The sequence below is a fragment of the Heloderma suspectum genome, chromosome 9 (genome assembly GCF_057233095.1).
Source record: "Heloderma suspectum isolate Gila_16-S chromosome 9, 16-S_ref, whole genome shotgun sequence".
Classification (NCBI taxonomy): Eukaryota; Metazoa; Chordata; class Lepidosauria; order Squamata; family Helodermatidae; genus Heloderma; species Heloderma suspectum.
In genome coordinates this window covers 9945270-9960075 of record NC_139466.1, presented here as the reverse complement: position 1 = coordinate 9960075, position 14806 = coordinate 9945270, and positions in this window count along the sequence as shown.

Sequence of the window (14806 nt, the reverse complement as noted above, 5' to 3'; positions counted from 1 at the left end):
AGAGCAGGGACGCAAATGGTGTAGCAGATGCAATTTGTGTCCCTGCTCTTTGCTATCATAGGCTCTGTAAATATTTACATAGCCTACCACAAACAGAGCAGGGACGCAAATGGTGTCCGCTATGCTAGATGCCATTTACAGACACAGACTGGTGGTGGACGTGGCTGCGGACTCAGCGGATGGACCCGGACCCAGCCGGCAGCAGGTAGGGTCGATCCAGGGAGACTTTCAGGGGATGGCTTGGGGGGGGGGAGTAGTCTGTTCTGCCACGGACTCCAGGGGGCCAGATTCTAAAGAATCCAGCCTTATTGGAGTCCGTGGCAGAATTCTCCACCACCCCTATCTACCTCTGAGCTCCCACACTGGCATCTCCTTCACAGGCTATTGGAGAACTATTGGGAAGGACTATATAACTCAGTGGTAGAGCACTAGGGATGTACGAAAATTCCGCCATGGATCTCGTAGCCATTTGTGTACGCACTTTTTTTTTTTTTAAGTCAGCCGTGATAGGCTACGTAAACATTTACATAGCCTATCACGGCTGACTGCAGGGACGCAAACGGTGGTGGCTACGGCCCTGCTAGCCAGCGGCCGGATGTCCGGCTGGTGGCGGAGCCGGCCGGCGGCTCCACAGAATCCCTGCGGAGCACAGCCGGCCAGCCAGGATTCCGGGGGGGGGAGGAATGGAACGCCTCCCCCCCCAGCAAGGATTCCGGGGGGAGGGACGGAATGCCTCCCCCCAACCATAAACATCCGCGAAAGGTAAGTGCCTTTCGTACATCCCTATAGAGCACACACTTTGCTTGCATGTGGAATGCACTAGGCTCAGTCTCTGGCAACTGCAGTTAAAAGGATCAATTAGCCAGCAATAAGAAGGACCCTTCTTGGCTGGACAATTGCTACCAGTCTGAGTCGACAATACTGGGTTAGATGGACAAACAGTCTGATTTAGTATGAGGCAGCTTCCTATGTTCTTAAACAAATGCTAAGTGCATGTAAGTGCATTTGTTAAAATTCATAATCTGCTTTTCACATCTCATTTCTTTTCCCTAGCTCTATAGTCTCCACATACTGTCAAAATTCAAATTGTGTCATCTTTGAGTGCAAGGAACTCCTCCTCCTCCTCTTCCTTCTTCTTCTAGTTCTGTACTGAAGTAATTTTGTAGAGCGCTATGTACATTGGTGCCTGATTTTGCAAACAAGCCCTCCGTGCATGTGTCAAGATCATCTATTGCTATCATTGCCCTTATACTGTCCTGTGCATGCTCTTGTTGTCGTGCAGCCATGGTATATGTGTCCCTCCCCCTGGGCGTGTGCTCAGCAAGGACGTCCTCTCACATTTCAAAGGTGTGGAACCTGCATTGCTGCTGTCACCATCTCCTGGAGTGTGCGTGCTCATCTCCCTTTGTAGTTGGCGTTGCCATTGTTGCGCAGAGAGATATTTTTAATTCCTCACCCACCATGATTATTAGGAAAATCAACAGTTACTGCATTTAGCTGTAAACAGCCTGCAGCGTAATAATTGTACGGAGCAGAGCAAGCTGGGTGCCAGGCACAAGCGAAGTGTACGGTGCAAATGGATGGGGGAGGGTGAAGAGGTGGACCCTGTTGTCACTGGCATCCTTTACGAGAGCAGGGAGGGGTGTGCGAGAGCTGACATGAAGGGCAAAGAGAGCAGAGAGCTGGCAAGATGCCCACCTCGCCTGCTGGTGGCTCTGAATCCTCGCTTTTGTCACAACATCTGGAGCTCAGCAGTCGCATCACAGGATGTATATCGTCTCCTGGATGAGACTCAGGGGGTGGAGGGAGAACTCGGAAGCAACTAATCGTGGCCGTCAACTCACTGGGTGGGCTCCATTCCAGAGGCTGACTATGCACCCAGCCTTGGTCCTCCCTGACAAATGGCCACTTCTTCCCTTTCTGGTATTTTGACAATGCATGACTGGGAAGCATCCAAAACTGATGCAAAGGAGAGGTAAGAGCCTCTCGCCAAGGCCCTGAGCAAGCAAACATGCAGCTTTTTAGCTGCCCCTTTGAAAGCATCTTTAATTATTCCACATGGAAAAGAAAAGATGAGAAGAGTCAATATCCCATATATCAGGAGTGCAGAATCTCTTTCAGCCCAAAGGCCAAATTCCATTTTGGAGAAGTTCTCATTCCAGTGGTGGGCTGGGCTGAAGCGGAAAGGCTGGGGCCAAAAAACCAAAACGATCGGCCTATTGTAGCTTAAAGCTTTTACTGCCAGTTCACTAAGCCTTAGGAGAGGCATTTCAGCCTTTTAGAATGGGACTGCGGTGTGTGTGTGCTTAAATGACAGGAAACCAACACATGATCAGCAGTTGAGGGAAATGGGGTGGGCCCAGAGGATGGAGTGGAGCTATCTGGGGACACCTGAAGGGCCAGATTTGCCCCCTCCCAATCCTGAGGTTTTGTACCTCCGTATATATGAATAGTTTGTAGGCAAAGCAGCACCATTCACCCAGAAGAGGGAGTAGGCTCAGGGAAACCCCCAGGCTTGTAGAAGTACCCCCTCCCTCTTTAGTAAAAACCTAAAGTGAGCAGACAAACAAACTAAAACAGAACCTGGCCCAACCTAATGAGGACTGAGCATGTGTACAGTGGCTACAAAATGCTGACTGTCTTTTGGGAGGCAGGAACAGAAAAGCAGGTGGAAGAAGGGGGCATGAAATGGAGTTTCTTGGATGAGGGCATGGCTGACTGGCTGGAAGCCTGAACGGGATCACACCACACAACATTTTGTTGTAAGTAAGGATGGTGGAGAAATCCACTGCTGATTCAAATCAGGCCAGATTCTCAAGAATCCAACCTGCAAAGTCCACAGCGGACCAATCCCACTCACCTCTAGGTCCATCAGATTTCCTGTGGGGTGGCTCTCCTCCATTCTAAATGGCGCTGGGGTGCCACCGAGTCCCTTCCTCCCCATGCCAGCTGTCAAGAGCTTCCTTAACAGCTGGCATGGGGAAGAAGGGTCCTGGTGCAGCCAGCCCTCATGGAGGAGAGCCACCCCTCAAAATCCAATGGACATAGTAAGGTACCAGGAAAATCTATGGGGCCCCAAGCAGCCTGGATTTCCCTCCTGCAGAACCCCCCTGGACCAGATATTGTGGGGTTCATACACCCCTATTTGAAGTCCCACTTGTTATGTTAATAATATACAAAATGGTCTTTGAAGTCCATTTATGCCTCTGTCAGGGACCCATGCCCTTATCACCCGACCCTATTACACTACCGTTATTCTTTCTCATTTTCTCAGATAAGCACCTACATTGCCATTTTGTTAGCCTGCACATTGATTTCCATGTAATCTCTTGAGGCCACAATCCGATGCACACTTACTTGAGAGCAAGTCTCATGGAGCTAAATTGGGCTTACTTCTGTGTAGTCATATATAGGAGCCTCCATGCAAGACAGCAGTAACGGGAGCAAGAAAAAGGAGCGGCCACCTCGGCCTAGCGAGTTCTTTCTTTCAGAACTGGTGCAGAAAGACATGCCTAGTAAAGAGCAGCAGCAGCAGTGATGGGGAAGAGACGGGGGTCTTCAGGGAAGGAGTCCCCTAACAGTATCTTGCCGAAGAGCTCCCCCAAACTGGAGCAGCTTCCTCTGCCTTCTCATGGTCTGCTTGACATTAAATAAGACGACAGTTACAGGGGGATAATACATCTCCATGTCAGGGTTGGATCTGAGCCTAGAGGCCCAAAGCAGCTCTGATTCTGAGGAGGAGATAAAATCCGTGGGAGAGGAACTCTCTCAGGTAGGGATGTTGGAGAATTCTGCCACAGACTCCAGTGAGCAGCCCCCAGAGTCCGTGGCAGAATGGCCTCCCCCCCGCCACCCCCCGCCATCCCCCCCCCAGGAATGGACCTACCTGGCGGCAGATGCGGTGGCGGCTGTGGATGTGGCAGTGGCAGATGTGGTGGCAGATGCTGCGGAGGCTCCGGTTCCTCTTCTGGCCGCTGCAGGGCTGCTGCGGCCACAAATGGCAGCCATCATAGTGACCACCATTTGTGTGCCTGCATTAGGCCATGATAGGCTACGTAAATACTTATGTAGCCTACCACAGCAAAGAGCAGGGGTGCAAATGGCAGCTGCTACACCATTTGCACCCCTGCTCTTTGCTGTAATAGGCTATGTGAGTATTTATGTAGCCTATCACGGCAAAAGGCAGGTGCGCAAATGGTGTAGCGGCCGTCATTTGCGTCCCCGCTTTAGCCGTGATAGGCTACGTAAATATATATGTAGCCTATCACAGCCTAGCATAGGGACACAAATGGCATCCCCTACGCAGGATGCCATTTGCGTCTGCAGCAGCCTGGCAGCAGATGGGGTCCCTGCTGCAGATCGGCCCGGTGGCTCTGCGGACTGGCTGTGGAATAGAGCCGGCTGGGCAGGATTCCAGGGGGGGGAGGACCGGATCACCTCCCCCCCATTGAGGATTCCGGGGGGAAGAATGGATTGCCTCCCCCCCTCCGCAGAACCCAGCGGAGCCAGGTAAGTAGGGTTTCGTACACCCCTACCAGGTTTCAGAGGCACAGCTGGAGGGGGAGTCCCCCTGCTCACATTCCTGGGAGCGACAGTGACCCTGGCATGGAAACAGAGGGACAACTTGAGCTTTTAGATGCCAGGTGCAGGCACAAGCGAGAGGTTGCGGGAGCCAAGCTTAGGCGCTCAGCCTGATTCGCTCAACATCAACAGCTGTGCCCTGAGGCCCCATGGGAGAGGGGGAGACCTTCCCCTCCTACTCCTTAAGTTCAGAGGGTTGCTGCGCTTTTCCCCAAATGGAGACCAACTGACGTCCTAACTCTTAGAAACCCCTAGTAGGCTGTTCCTTTGCATTTCCCCTGAGTCTCAGGCAATTAGCATCTGTAAGTTTCATTAGGTCAAATGGAATTAAAGCCTTGAAAGCAGCCCTTTTATCTGAGTGTTGATTCTGGCTATTGGAGGATTCAGAAGGCAACAGGGGCATTCCTGACACTCCACTGCTCACTGACTCCTCTGAAGGATCCCACATAGCCATCCTGGAAACCTCCACTCTGGTGCCAAGGAGCAATTGCAAAACAAGATAGTTTTAGGGTGCTCTTACAGAGGACAGACCATGGTCTGACTGGATTCCACCAGGAAAAGAGCCTTCAGTGTGGTGGCCCCCCTCCTGTGGAATTCCCTGCCTTTGGAGGCCAGGCAAGCACCAGCATTATGTTGCTTCTGGCACCTATTGAGAACATTGTTATTTGGGGAGGCCTTCCTTGAGTGACCAGCCCCGCTTTGTCAGAAGTCTGTTTCTTTTAACAACAACAACAAAAATTTTAACATGGTGTTTTCATTCTTTTATCTTGTGTGCTGTTCACTGCTCCAAGTTCTTTGGATATGGTGCGGTATACAAAAATTGTAAATAAATAAATACAAATATTTGAAGGGCTGCCAAAGAACAGTCCTCTATTTGAAGGCATCCTCTATTTGATGGCTGTCTGGTCCAAATCCAGTTTAAGGATAAAGATCCATAAGAACTGTTGCCCATCAGTACTTAACACCTGAGAAGCAGACTGAACAGGCAGGCACACAGCGCACCTGGTCACAGTCTTCTGCACTATGGTGAGATGCCCTGCATTTTATGGATGCACGAAAGCCACTTACCTGGTCTCGCAGCTTGCTTCGCGGTGGAGGGGAGGCGCTTCGCTGCTCCCCCTGAAGTTCAGGCCGGGGGGGGAGGCTTCCCTCCTCGCCCGGCCAAAATTCAGGCCGGGGGGGAGGCTTCCCGCCTCGCCCGGCCGAAATTCAGGCTGGGGAGAAGCGCCCTGTCTCCCTGGCTGTGAACTTCAAAAGAAAAAAACAAACACCCCTGTGACAGGCTACGTAACGATTAACGTAGCCTATTATGGCTAGATTTGCAAAGTCAGCCGTGATAGGCTACATTAATCGTCACGTAGCCTATCACGGGTGACTTAAAAAAAAGAAAAAAAAAGCGCGTACGCAAATGGCGGCCCCCATAGGGAGCCGCCATTCGCGTTCCTTATTTGGTCCCTGTCGTCTACGTAAAGATTTACGTAGACTATGGCGAAAAGAAGGGCAACGCTATTTGCGTTGTCCTTATTTTCGCCGTAGTCTACGTAAATCTTTACGTAGACTACAGGGACCAAATAAGGAACATGAATGGCGGCTCCCTATGGGGGCCGCCATTAGCCATACGCACTTTTTTTTTTTTTAAAGTCACCCGTGATAGGCTACGTGACGATTAACGTAGCCTATCACGGCTGACTTTGCAAATCTAGACGTGATAGGCTACGTTAATCGTTACGTAGCCTATCACAGGGGCGTTTTTTTTTTTTTTTTACTTTTCTTGTAATGGCGGCAGCGGCAACCGGTCGAAAGACCGGCTGCCGCCCCCGCCCCTGACGAAGACCTGCCGAACCACCGCCGGGACCCACCGCCGGGACCCACCGCCGGGAGGGACATTCGTGAAAGGTAAGTCCCATCCCAGAGGGGGGGGGAGGGGGGCGGGGGGGAGAATTTCTCCCCAAACAACCTTCGGAGGACCGAATGCGTTGGCACTTGGCCCCTCAAAGTTTCGGGGAGAAATTCTCCCCCATCCCTACTGCATTTCTATTTACATTACAGTTATTATTTCTACATTTGCATCTATACATATAACGTAGCATACATAAATTTTATGCAGATCATTGTCCTCTTTTTTGGTAATGCATTTCCCCTTTGTTGGAGATTTGTAAGTGACCACCCTATTTCTGAGCCCTTAGAAATACAGGCTTCAGATCAGGACGTATTGATGTTACACAATGTAAAATGTAGGTGATGCAGTTTTTCCAATGCAATAAGAGAACAGAAAGACACTGAGATCAATGGAAAAGTGGTTTATTTGGGGGTGGATTTGACCTCCCCCTTTCCTGCCCCATCCCAAATTACATTGAGAATGAGAAGGGAGATTAAATTTCTGACTGATAGGCTGAAAAAAGAAAATAAATAAATAAGATGTAATTAGAAATACAGCCTCTTTCCAGACAGAAAAGCCAGTTTGCAGCTTCAGAAGGATTAATTTGTTCATGCAGCCCCAAAAACTTCACAAGGCCACCCAAGCCCTGCTAACTGTATCCTGCTCTAAGCGCAGATGGCAGGTTATGATTTATTGAGCTTGGCATTGTGAGGGCACACTGTGTTGACTTTTGAGACATCCTCTGGCAGGGAACTCTCTGTCAGACGAAAAATAGTAACAGGTAGGCGTTTCAGAGACAAGAGAACCCACGCTTCCCAGGTAACCTGACCTGAATTTAATGAACCACCATCAATGCTGCTGCAGAACTCTCACCAACGACAGGAGGGATTTCATACATACACAGTTGCAGAAAATAGCCCTAAAGGGGGTATAAATGGAGAACATTCTCATCTAATTTTATATAAGGTGTCATACCAAGATACAATCTGGGCTGGGGCAGAATATGGGCCAGAAGAATATTTTGGAACCTGAATGTCTCCGTTTAATATGTCGGTGAGAGCAAGATATATCCTAGGATGAGGCAAAGCAGAAGATGAGACGTCAATGACTGCATGTTCTTTGGACTTACACCAAGATGGCAGTCTATTTTATTTCTTATTTCTTGGGGGCTGGCTGCTACCAAACTCTTTTGACACTGAAAGACAATCAGCAGGCAAATTGAGGGATTTCCCCCCCCCTTTTAAAAGGAAATTGCAATGCAGCAAACACTGTAGAAGAGGGAAGTCAGAAATATCTCTGGACACAGGCAATCCCTGGAAAGGATCTCTCTGGTTTGATTTAGTTAGGTTAATTTATACCCTGGAACTTCCTGGAACTGCTATTATTATAACAGAGTTGTGTGGAGATAAGTGGGGGCAGAGGTGGAAGCAAGGGGGGAGACTTGTGTATATCAGAGACATTCCCCCGTGATAGTCAATGGTTGCTGTTCAGTCGCATGGATTAGAGGGGATGCCCAGCTTTTCTTCTACCCCTGGTGACCCCAGATTTTCAATCAAATAACTACATAATGTGGAACCACCCTAGAGGGCATTTAGTCCACCATCTGATCAATGCAGGAATCTACAACATCCTTGACTGATGGACACCCAGTCTCTGTTTTAAATGACCTCCAATTGTAGAAGCAAGGAATTTAAGAAAGTGTTATGATTCAAGGGTTTAGTGTTTTGGTTCAGGCTTTAGAAGCTAGCTAGGCCTTGATGCTGAAACAGCTATTTCAAGAAACGGGTCAAGGGTGGAAAATATGCTAAAGGCTGAGCATATATTTGGAAAGTGCAGTTAACAATGGTCAGCAGCTCGATGACAACAAGTTGGGAAAGAAATGCCAGGTTCTGATAACCATGTTTTCATGACAATTTGTTTGATCCCTCCCATATCTTGCTGATGCTTCTGTGTCAACTAGGGATGGATGAAAGTCACTTCCCTGGTCCCGCAGCTTGCTTCGTGGTGGGGGGGAGGCGCTCTGTTCCTCCCCGCCGAAATTCTGGCCGGGGGGGAGGTGCCCCGTCCCTCCGGCTGAAATTCTGGCTGGGGGGGAGGCGCCCCGTCCTTCCAGCCACGAATCCTCCTGGCCAGCCGGGACGCAAATGGAGGCGGCTATAGCCGCCGCCGTTTGCGCCCCTGCAGTCAGCCGCATGATAGGCTATGTAAATCCTTACGTAGCCTATCACGGCTGACTTTGGGGGGGGGAAAGCGCATACGCAAATGGCGGCGCCCATGGGCGCCACCATTTGCGTACGCGCTTTTTTTTTTCCTCCCAAAGTCAACCATGATAGGCTACGTAAGGATTTATGTAGTCTATCACGGTGTTTTTGGAAAATTTAGCTGTGATAGGCTCCGTAAATCTTTACGTAGCCTATCACGTTTGTTGTTGTTGTTGTTTTTTTACTGGGAAATGGCGGCGGCGGCGGCAGCCAATCAGAAGACCGGCCGCCGCCGCCGAACCGCCGCTGAACTGCCGCCCAACCGCCGCCCAACCGCCGCCGGGAGCCACCAGTGCCAGAGACATTCGACAGAGGTAAGTCCCATTCCGGGGGGTGGGGGGGTGGCGGAGAATTTCTCTGGCAATTTTGGGGGGCCAAATGCGTTGGCATTCGGCCTCCCAGAGATTCGTGGAGAAATTCTTCGCCATCCCCAGTGTCAACCCATATGCTAGATTGCAAGACTATATAATGGGTTGTCTGTGAAATGTGAGGGAGAGCCTTGTATTGAAACACAGACCTCTGTGTTACCTGGGTTTCTCCTCAACAGCTGTTTGAGTGATGACTTTGGACAAATAAAGTATCTGAAGGAATTGTCCTCCAAAACAGAATTGTGGTTCATTTCTACAACACCACTTCCTAGGCACTATATCCCACTGTCAAACAACTCTTACTTTTAGCAAGTTTGGGAAATTTAAGAAAGGGATAGTTCTTAGTTTGGGATGAAGCAAATGTATGTCTGGAAAAACCAAAAATGGAAAGAAACCTAAACTGACAGATCCATCCCTTCACTAGTGTACACTGCACTGTTTAATTTTCATTTACATCACACAGCTTGTTCATTGCAATATTATGCATGACTTCAGGACTAAATGAGAATTTGATTTTTAGATGCTTACATCTTGTTTGGGAACTAAAGGAAATAATAGCCCAAAGGCACTTGGGCTGAGGGGCTTTCAAATCCAGCCATTCAGAAGTTCCAAGCTTTCATCATTCACCTACACTTGATTCAGGCGTATAAATAGTTGGCAGGCTTTCCCACTGCGCTTGGATCCTTGCCACTCTGGATATATAAAGGAAAGCATTCCCCCACCCCACCCCCATCTCCATATATGGAAACCAGCAGTCAAGGGTTCTTGAATGGCTGCCAACCTCACAGTCACTTCCACACATCATAAAAGGTACTCAGAAATTGCCCGGTCGTGCCAGTCTGTGTAAAAGGAGGAACACACACAGGGTTCATGATAATAGATTCATATGGTGACCATCTGACCTCTGTGGAGCCTTTTATGCTTTACAATTTTCACATCTCTTGCATTCACAAACTATGCTCCAATCTTGTGTGTGGAGGGGAACCTATCCTCATCCAATGTCTTCATTTATCTTGATAGAATGGGTATAAAGCTTTTGTTTTAAACCCCTTATTTTAGTTGCCTTAGGGAGGACCTAACAAACGAAGTCGTTTAAACACACACACACACACCCTCTCATGTTGCATTGGTGCCTTCCAGATGTTTCCCTCCAGATGTTTTGGACCAACTCCCAGCTAGGGATGTATGGATTTTGTAAATCCATTCCATCTGCATTTTGCAGATTGTCAGGAGCCTTTTGTTCGATCATTCCTGAAATTTGTGAAAATTTGCACTTGCAAAAAATGTGCACCCCCCCCCCCCCGTTCATGTTCATGTTTTAGCTTATGGAGGAAATGAACATTTTTGGTGGGTGTTTTTTTTAAAATTTTATGTATTTTATTATGACTAAATTTGTGTAACATTCCAGAAAGAAAAATAACCTCTCCACAAGTCCATGGATGGAACTGGTGTGACTCAGGAAAAGCCAGTCCACTGAGGAATCCACAGGTTGGATTCATAGGAATCCTAATGCATTTGATTATTTTGCATATTTCTCCACCATCCCTCTTCCCAGCATTCTTGATCATTGGCCATGCTGACTCAGGCTGATGGGAGTTGAAGTCATTATGAGGAGCCCAAAGGATACAATACAACAAAAGAAAAAATGCTGTGGTGAAAATAAAGTATGATAATAGTTGGGGAAACAAGAAGACAAATAGGGGTAGGCGGATCACTTACCTGGTTCCATTCCAAGGCATCCGCTGGGGGTGGGGAGGTGATCCCTCCCTCCCCCCGAAATCCTCCCTGTCCAGCTCCACTCTGCAGCAAGGCCACGGAGCTGCCAGCCGGGCCTGTCCGCAGCCGGACTTCCATCCGCTGCCAGGCTGTGGACGCAAATGGTGTCTGGTGTAGCTGACGCCATTTGCGTCCCTGCTTTTTGCCGTGATAGGCTACATAAATACTTATGTAGCCTATCATGGCTAAAGCAGGGATGCTCCTGCTTTTTCCGTACTGCCACCTTCTCCATTGTGCTGAGATAGCAGCCATTTGCATCTGCAGATGGAGCAGCGGATGGCTGCGGATGGACTGGAGCAGCCAACGACCAGGTAGGGTCCATCCCAGGGGGGATTCCATGGGGTGGTGGTGGGGGTAGTCCATTCCACCACAGACTCCAGGGGGCCGGATTCTAAAGAAGCCAGCCTCTTTGGAGTCCATGGCAGATTTCTCCGCCATCCCTAAAGACAAAGGAGAGAACTGTCTGGGAATGGATATATATGAAGAAGAGGAGGAGACCAGACCCACCATACAATAGTGCACATGGAAGGATATAATTTCCTTCTCACATGCCCTCTTCAGCAATCTGGTGCGAGTTACCAGTTGTGATGCTGCCACATTTCATAGTCCACTGATTGGTCGAACCTCGGCCATTCGTACCTCACCTAATTACAAACCTGGACCGGCAGTTTACGAATTTGCTGTTACGTTCAAAATTGTTCGTGATGTGCAGTCTTTATTTAAACAATGCCATTTGTGCACATGCACTGTGTTGGTGGGATTAACCCTTTCCTTGGTTTCCTTTCCATCAGCAACGTGGTGCTGCTTCCCTCCTCAGCACTGCCACTCTGGCTCCTTGAGAAGGAGGAGTAGCTGCACTCCCTTTCTAAATTTTTAATCATCCTACTACAGTCTTCTTACCAAGGTCTCTTGATGTCACCACCACCACTGCAGCTCTGGCTCTGAGAAGGGAGTACATTATTCCAAACTACAACTCCCAAGATGCACTTTGATATTGTGCATGTGCAAATCTTGTTTACATGGAACAAGAGTTTGCTTTGAAGGATAACTCTTGTCTGAGCCTACATATATGAGTTAGTTATTTTTTGAGTAAATAATGAACTCACTCGGGGTAAGTTCACCCATCACTTGTTACCAAGTCCAATGTTTAAGTTTCTGGGGTGGCTGAGCTGTTGGATTATTGCACCCTAATATAATATCCTATGATATTAACCCTGTAATCCTATAATCTAGTAACCTATGGCTGCGAGAGCTGGACCATAAGGAAGGCTGAGTTAAGGAAGATAGATGCTTTTGAACTGTGGTGCTGGAGGAAAATTCTGAGAGTGCAATGGACTGCAAGAAGATCAAACCAGACCATAATCCAGGAAATAAAGCCAGACTGCTCACTTGAGGTAAGGATATTAAAGGCAAAACTGAAGTACTTTGGCCACATAATGAGAAGACAGGATAGCCTGGAGAAGATGCTGATGTTAGGGAAAGTGGAAGGCCAAAGGAAGAGGGGCCGACCAAGGGCAAGATGGATGGATGGTATTCTGGAGGTGACGGACTTGACCTTGGGGAGCTGGGGGTGGTGACGGCTGACAGGAAGCTCTGGCATGGGCTGGTCCATGAAGTCATGAAGAGTCGGAAGCGACTGAATGAATAAACAACAACAAAATCCTATAATCATTTTCCTGGGAATAAGCTAGGGATGTACGAAAGTCACTTACCTTTTCAAAGGGTGACATTCGCGGTGGGGGGGAGGCGTTCCGTCCCTCCCCCCGAAATTCTGGATGGGGGGGAGGCACTCTGTCCCTCCCCCCTGAAATTCTGGCCGGGGTGGAGGCGCTCCATCCCTCCCCCCCCGAATCCTGGCCGGCCAGCTCCGCAAATGGCGCCGTTGCCGTTTGCTTCCCTGCAGTCAGCTGTGATAGGCTCCGTAAATCTTTACGTAGCCTATCACTTTTTTTTCTTTGTTTGTTTTTTTTAACTGGAAATGGCGGCGGTGGCGGCAGCCAGTCCAAAGACCGGCTGCTGCCGCTGCCGCCGCACCGCCACCACCAGGAAGATTTGCCAAAGGTAAGTCCCATCCCGGGTAGGGTTGGACGAAAGTCACTTACCTGTCTTCGAAGGCCGTTCGCGGTGGGGGGGAGGTGCTTCTCTGCTCCCCCCGCGAAGTTCAGGCCGGGGGGGGAGGCTTCCCGCCTCGCCTGGCTGAAATTCAGGCCGGGGAGGAGGCGCTTCGCCTCGCCCGGCCGCGAACGCGAAAGTAAAAAAAAAAAAACGCCCCCTGATAGGCTACGTGACGATTCACGTAGCCTATCACGGCTAGATCTGCAAAGTCAGCCATGATAGGCTACGTCAATCGTCACGTAGCCTATCACAGGTGACTTTAAAAGAAAAAAAAAAGCGCGTACGCAAATGGCGGCCCCCATAGGGAGCCGCCATTCGCGTTCCTTAGTTAGTCGCTGTAGTCTACGTAAATGTTTACGTAGACTACGGCGAAAATAAGGGCAACGCAAACAGCATTGCCCTTATTTTCGCCGTAGTCTACGTAAACATTTACGTAGACTACAGCGACCAAATAAGGATCGCGAATGGCGGCTCCCTATGGGGGCCGCCATTATCCGTACACTCTTTTTTTTTTTTTTTAAAGTCACCCGTGATAGGCTACGTGATGATTGATGTAGCCTATCATGGCTGACTTTGCAGATCTAGCCGTGATAGGCTACGTGAATCGTCACATAGCCTATCAGGGGAAGGTTTTTTTTTTTTCTTTCATTGCAATGGCGGCGGCGGCAGCCGGTCAAAAGACCGGCTGCCGCTCCCGCCTCGCTCGAACACCCGCCAAACCGCTGGCCGGACCAGCCACCGGGAGGGACATTCGGCGAAGGTAAGTCCCGTCCCGGGGGGGTGCAGAGGATTTCTCCCCGAAACTTGTTCAGGGGGCCGAACACGTTGGCGCTCGGCCCCCCGAAGTTTTGGGGAGAAATTCTCCGCCATCCCTAATCCCGGGGGGGGGCAGGGGGGCAGACCGTTCCGCCACCGATTTCAGGGGGCCGAATGTGCTGGCATTCGGCCTCCCTGAGATTCGTGGCAAAATTCTCTGACATCCCTAGAATAAGCCTTGTTGAATTCAGTGGGGCTTACTTCTGAGCAGGAAGTAAGGTTGCAATGCAAGGCTATAATCCTGTACTCACTTGCCTGGAAGTAAGCCCCATTGAATGTAATGGCGCTTACTTCTGGGTAGTCACAAACTGAAAATGAGTGTATTTTCTATTTACTCTGATCCTAATACATTTTGGTCTGGGATACTGCAGTAATCCACCAGTTTTGATTTGTTGTGTGGATATTGAAATTCCATTGATGTGGACAATTATTATCTGGAAACTTCCCAGATTCTATCCAACTGATTTTCTGGAGGAGGGGGTGGTGTTGGCATCTGGATGCACAAACACCTGCACAAGCTATGTGGACTGGATGGAAAAGAGCTGAATATGAATTGGAGTATACAACTGAGTCCCTACTGCATTAATTCCAATTGAAGGAATGTGCATTTGAATTAGAGATGTCAGGGGAATATAGTGGGGGGGGGGGACTCAGCAAGCTTTCATTGGCTCAGCCCTCTGGACTCTATTCTGCTTCTGCTAGCTGGTGCAACAGGCCAGCTGGTGGATGTTTTGTGTGTTTTTGAATTTACGTAAATTGCATCTGTAATGTGTGCAAATTACACAGATGTGTGCAATTTGCAGCTGTAATCTGTGCAGCTCTATATTTGTGCAAATTACACCTGACACACACACACACACACACACACCCATGCACAAAAAGTCCCCAGAATTCAGGGAAACTACTTGGCGCAGCTCGCAAATCGAAAAGCTGAGTCAGGTGCGCTGCGGAAGTCTGAAGAGCCCCCCAAGGGCCGGATTTCCAAGTGACAAACATCCCTAAATTGAATG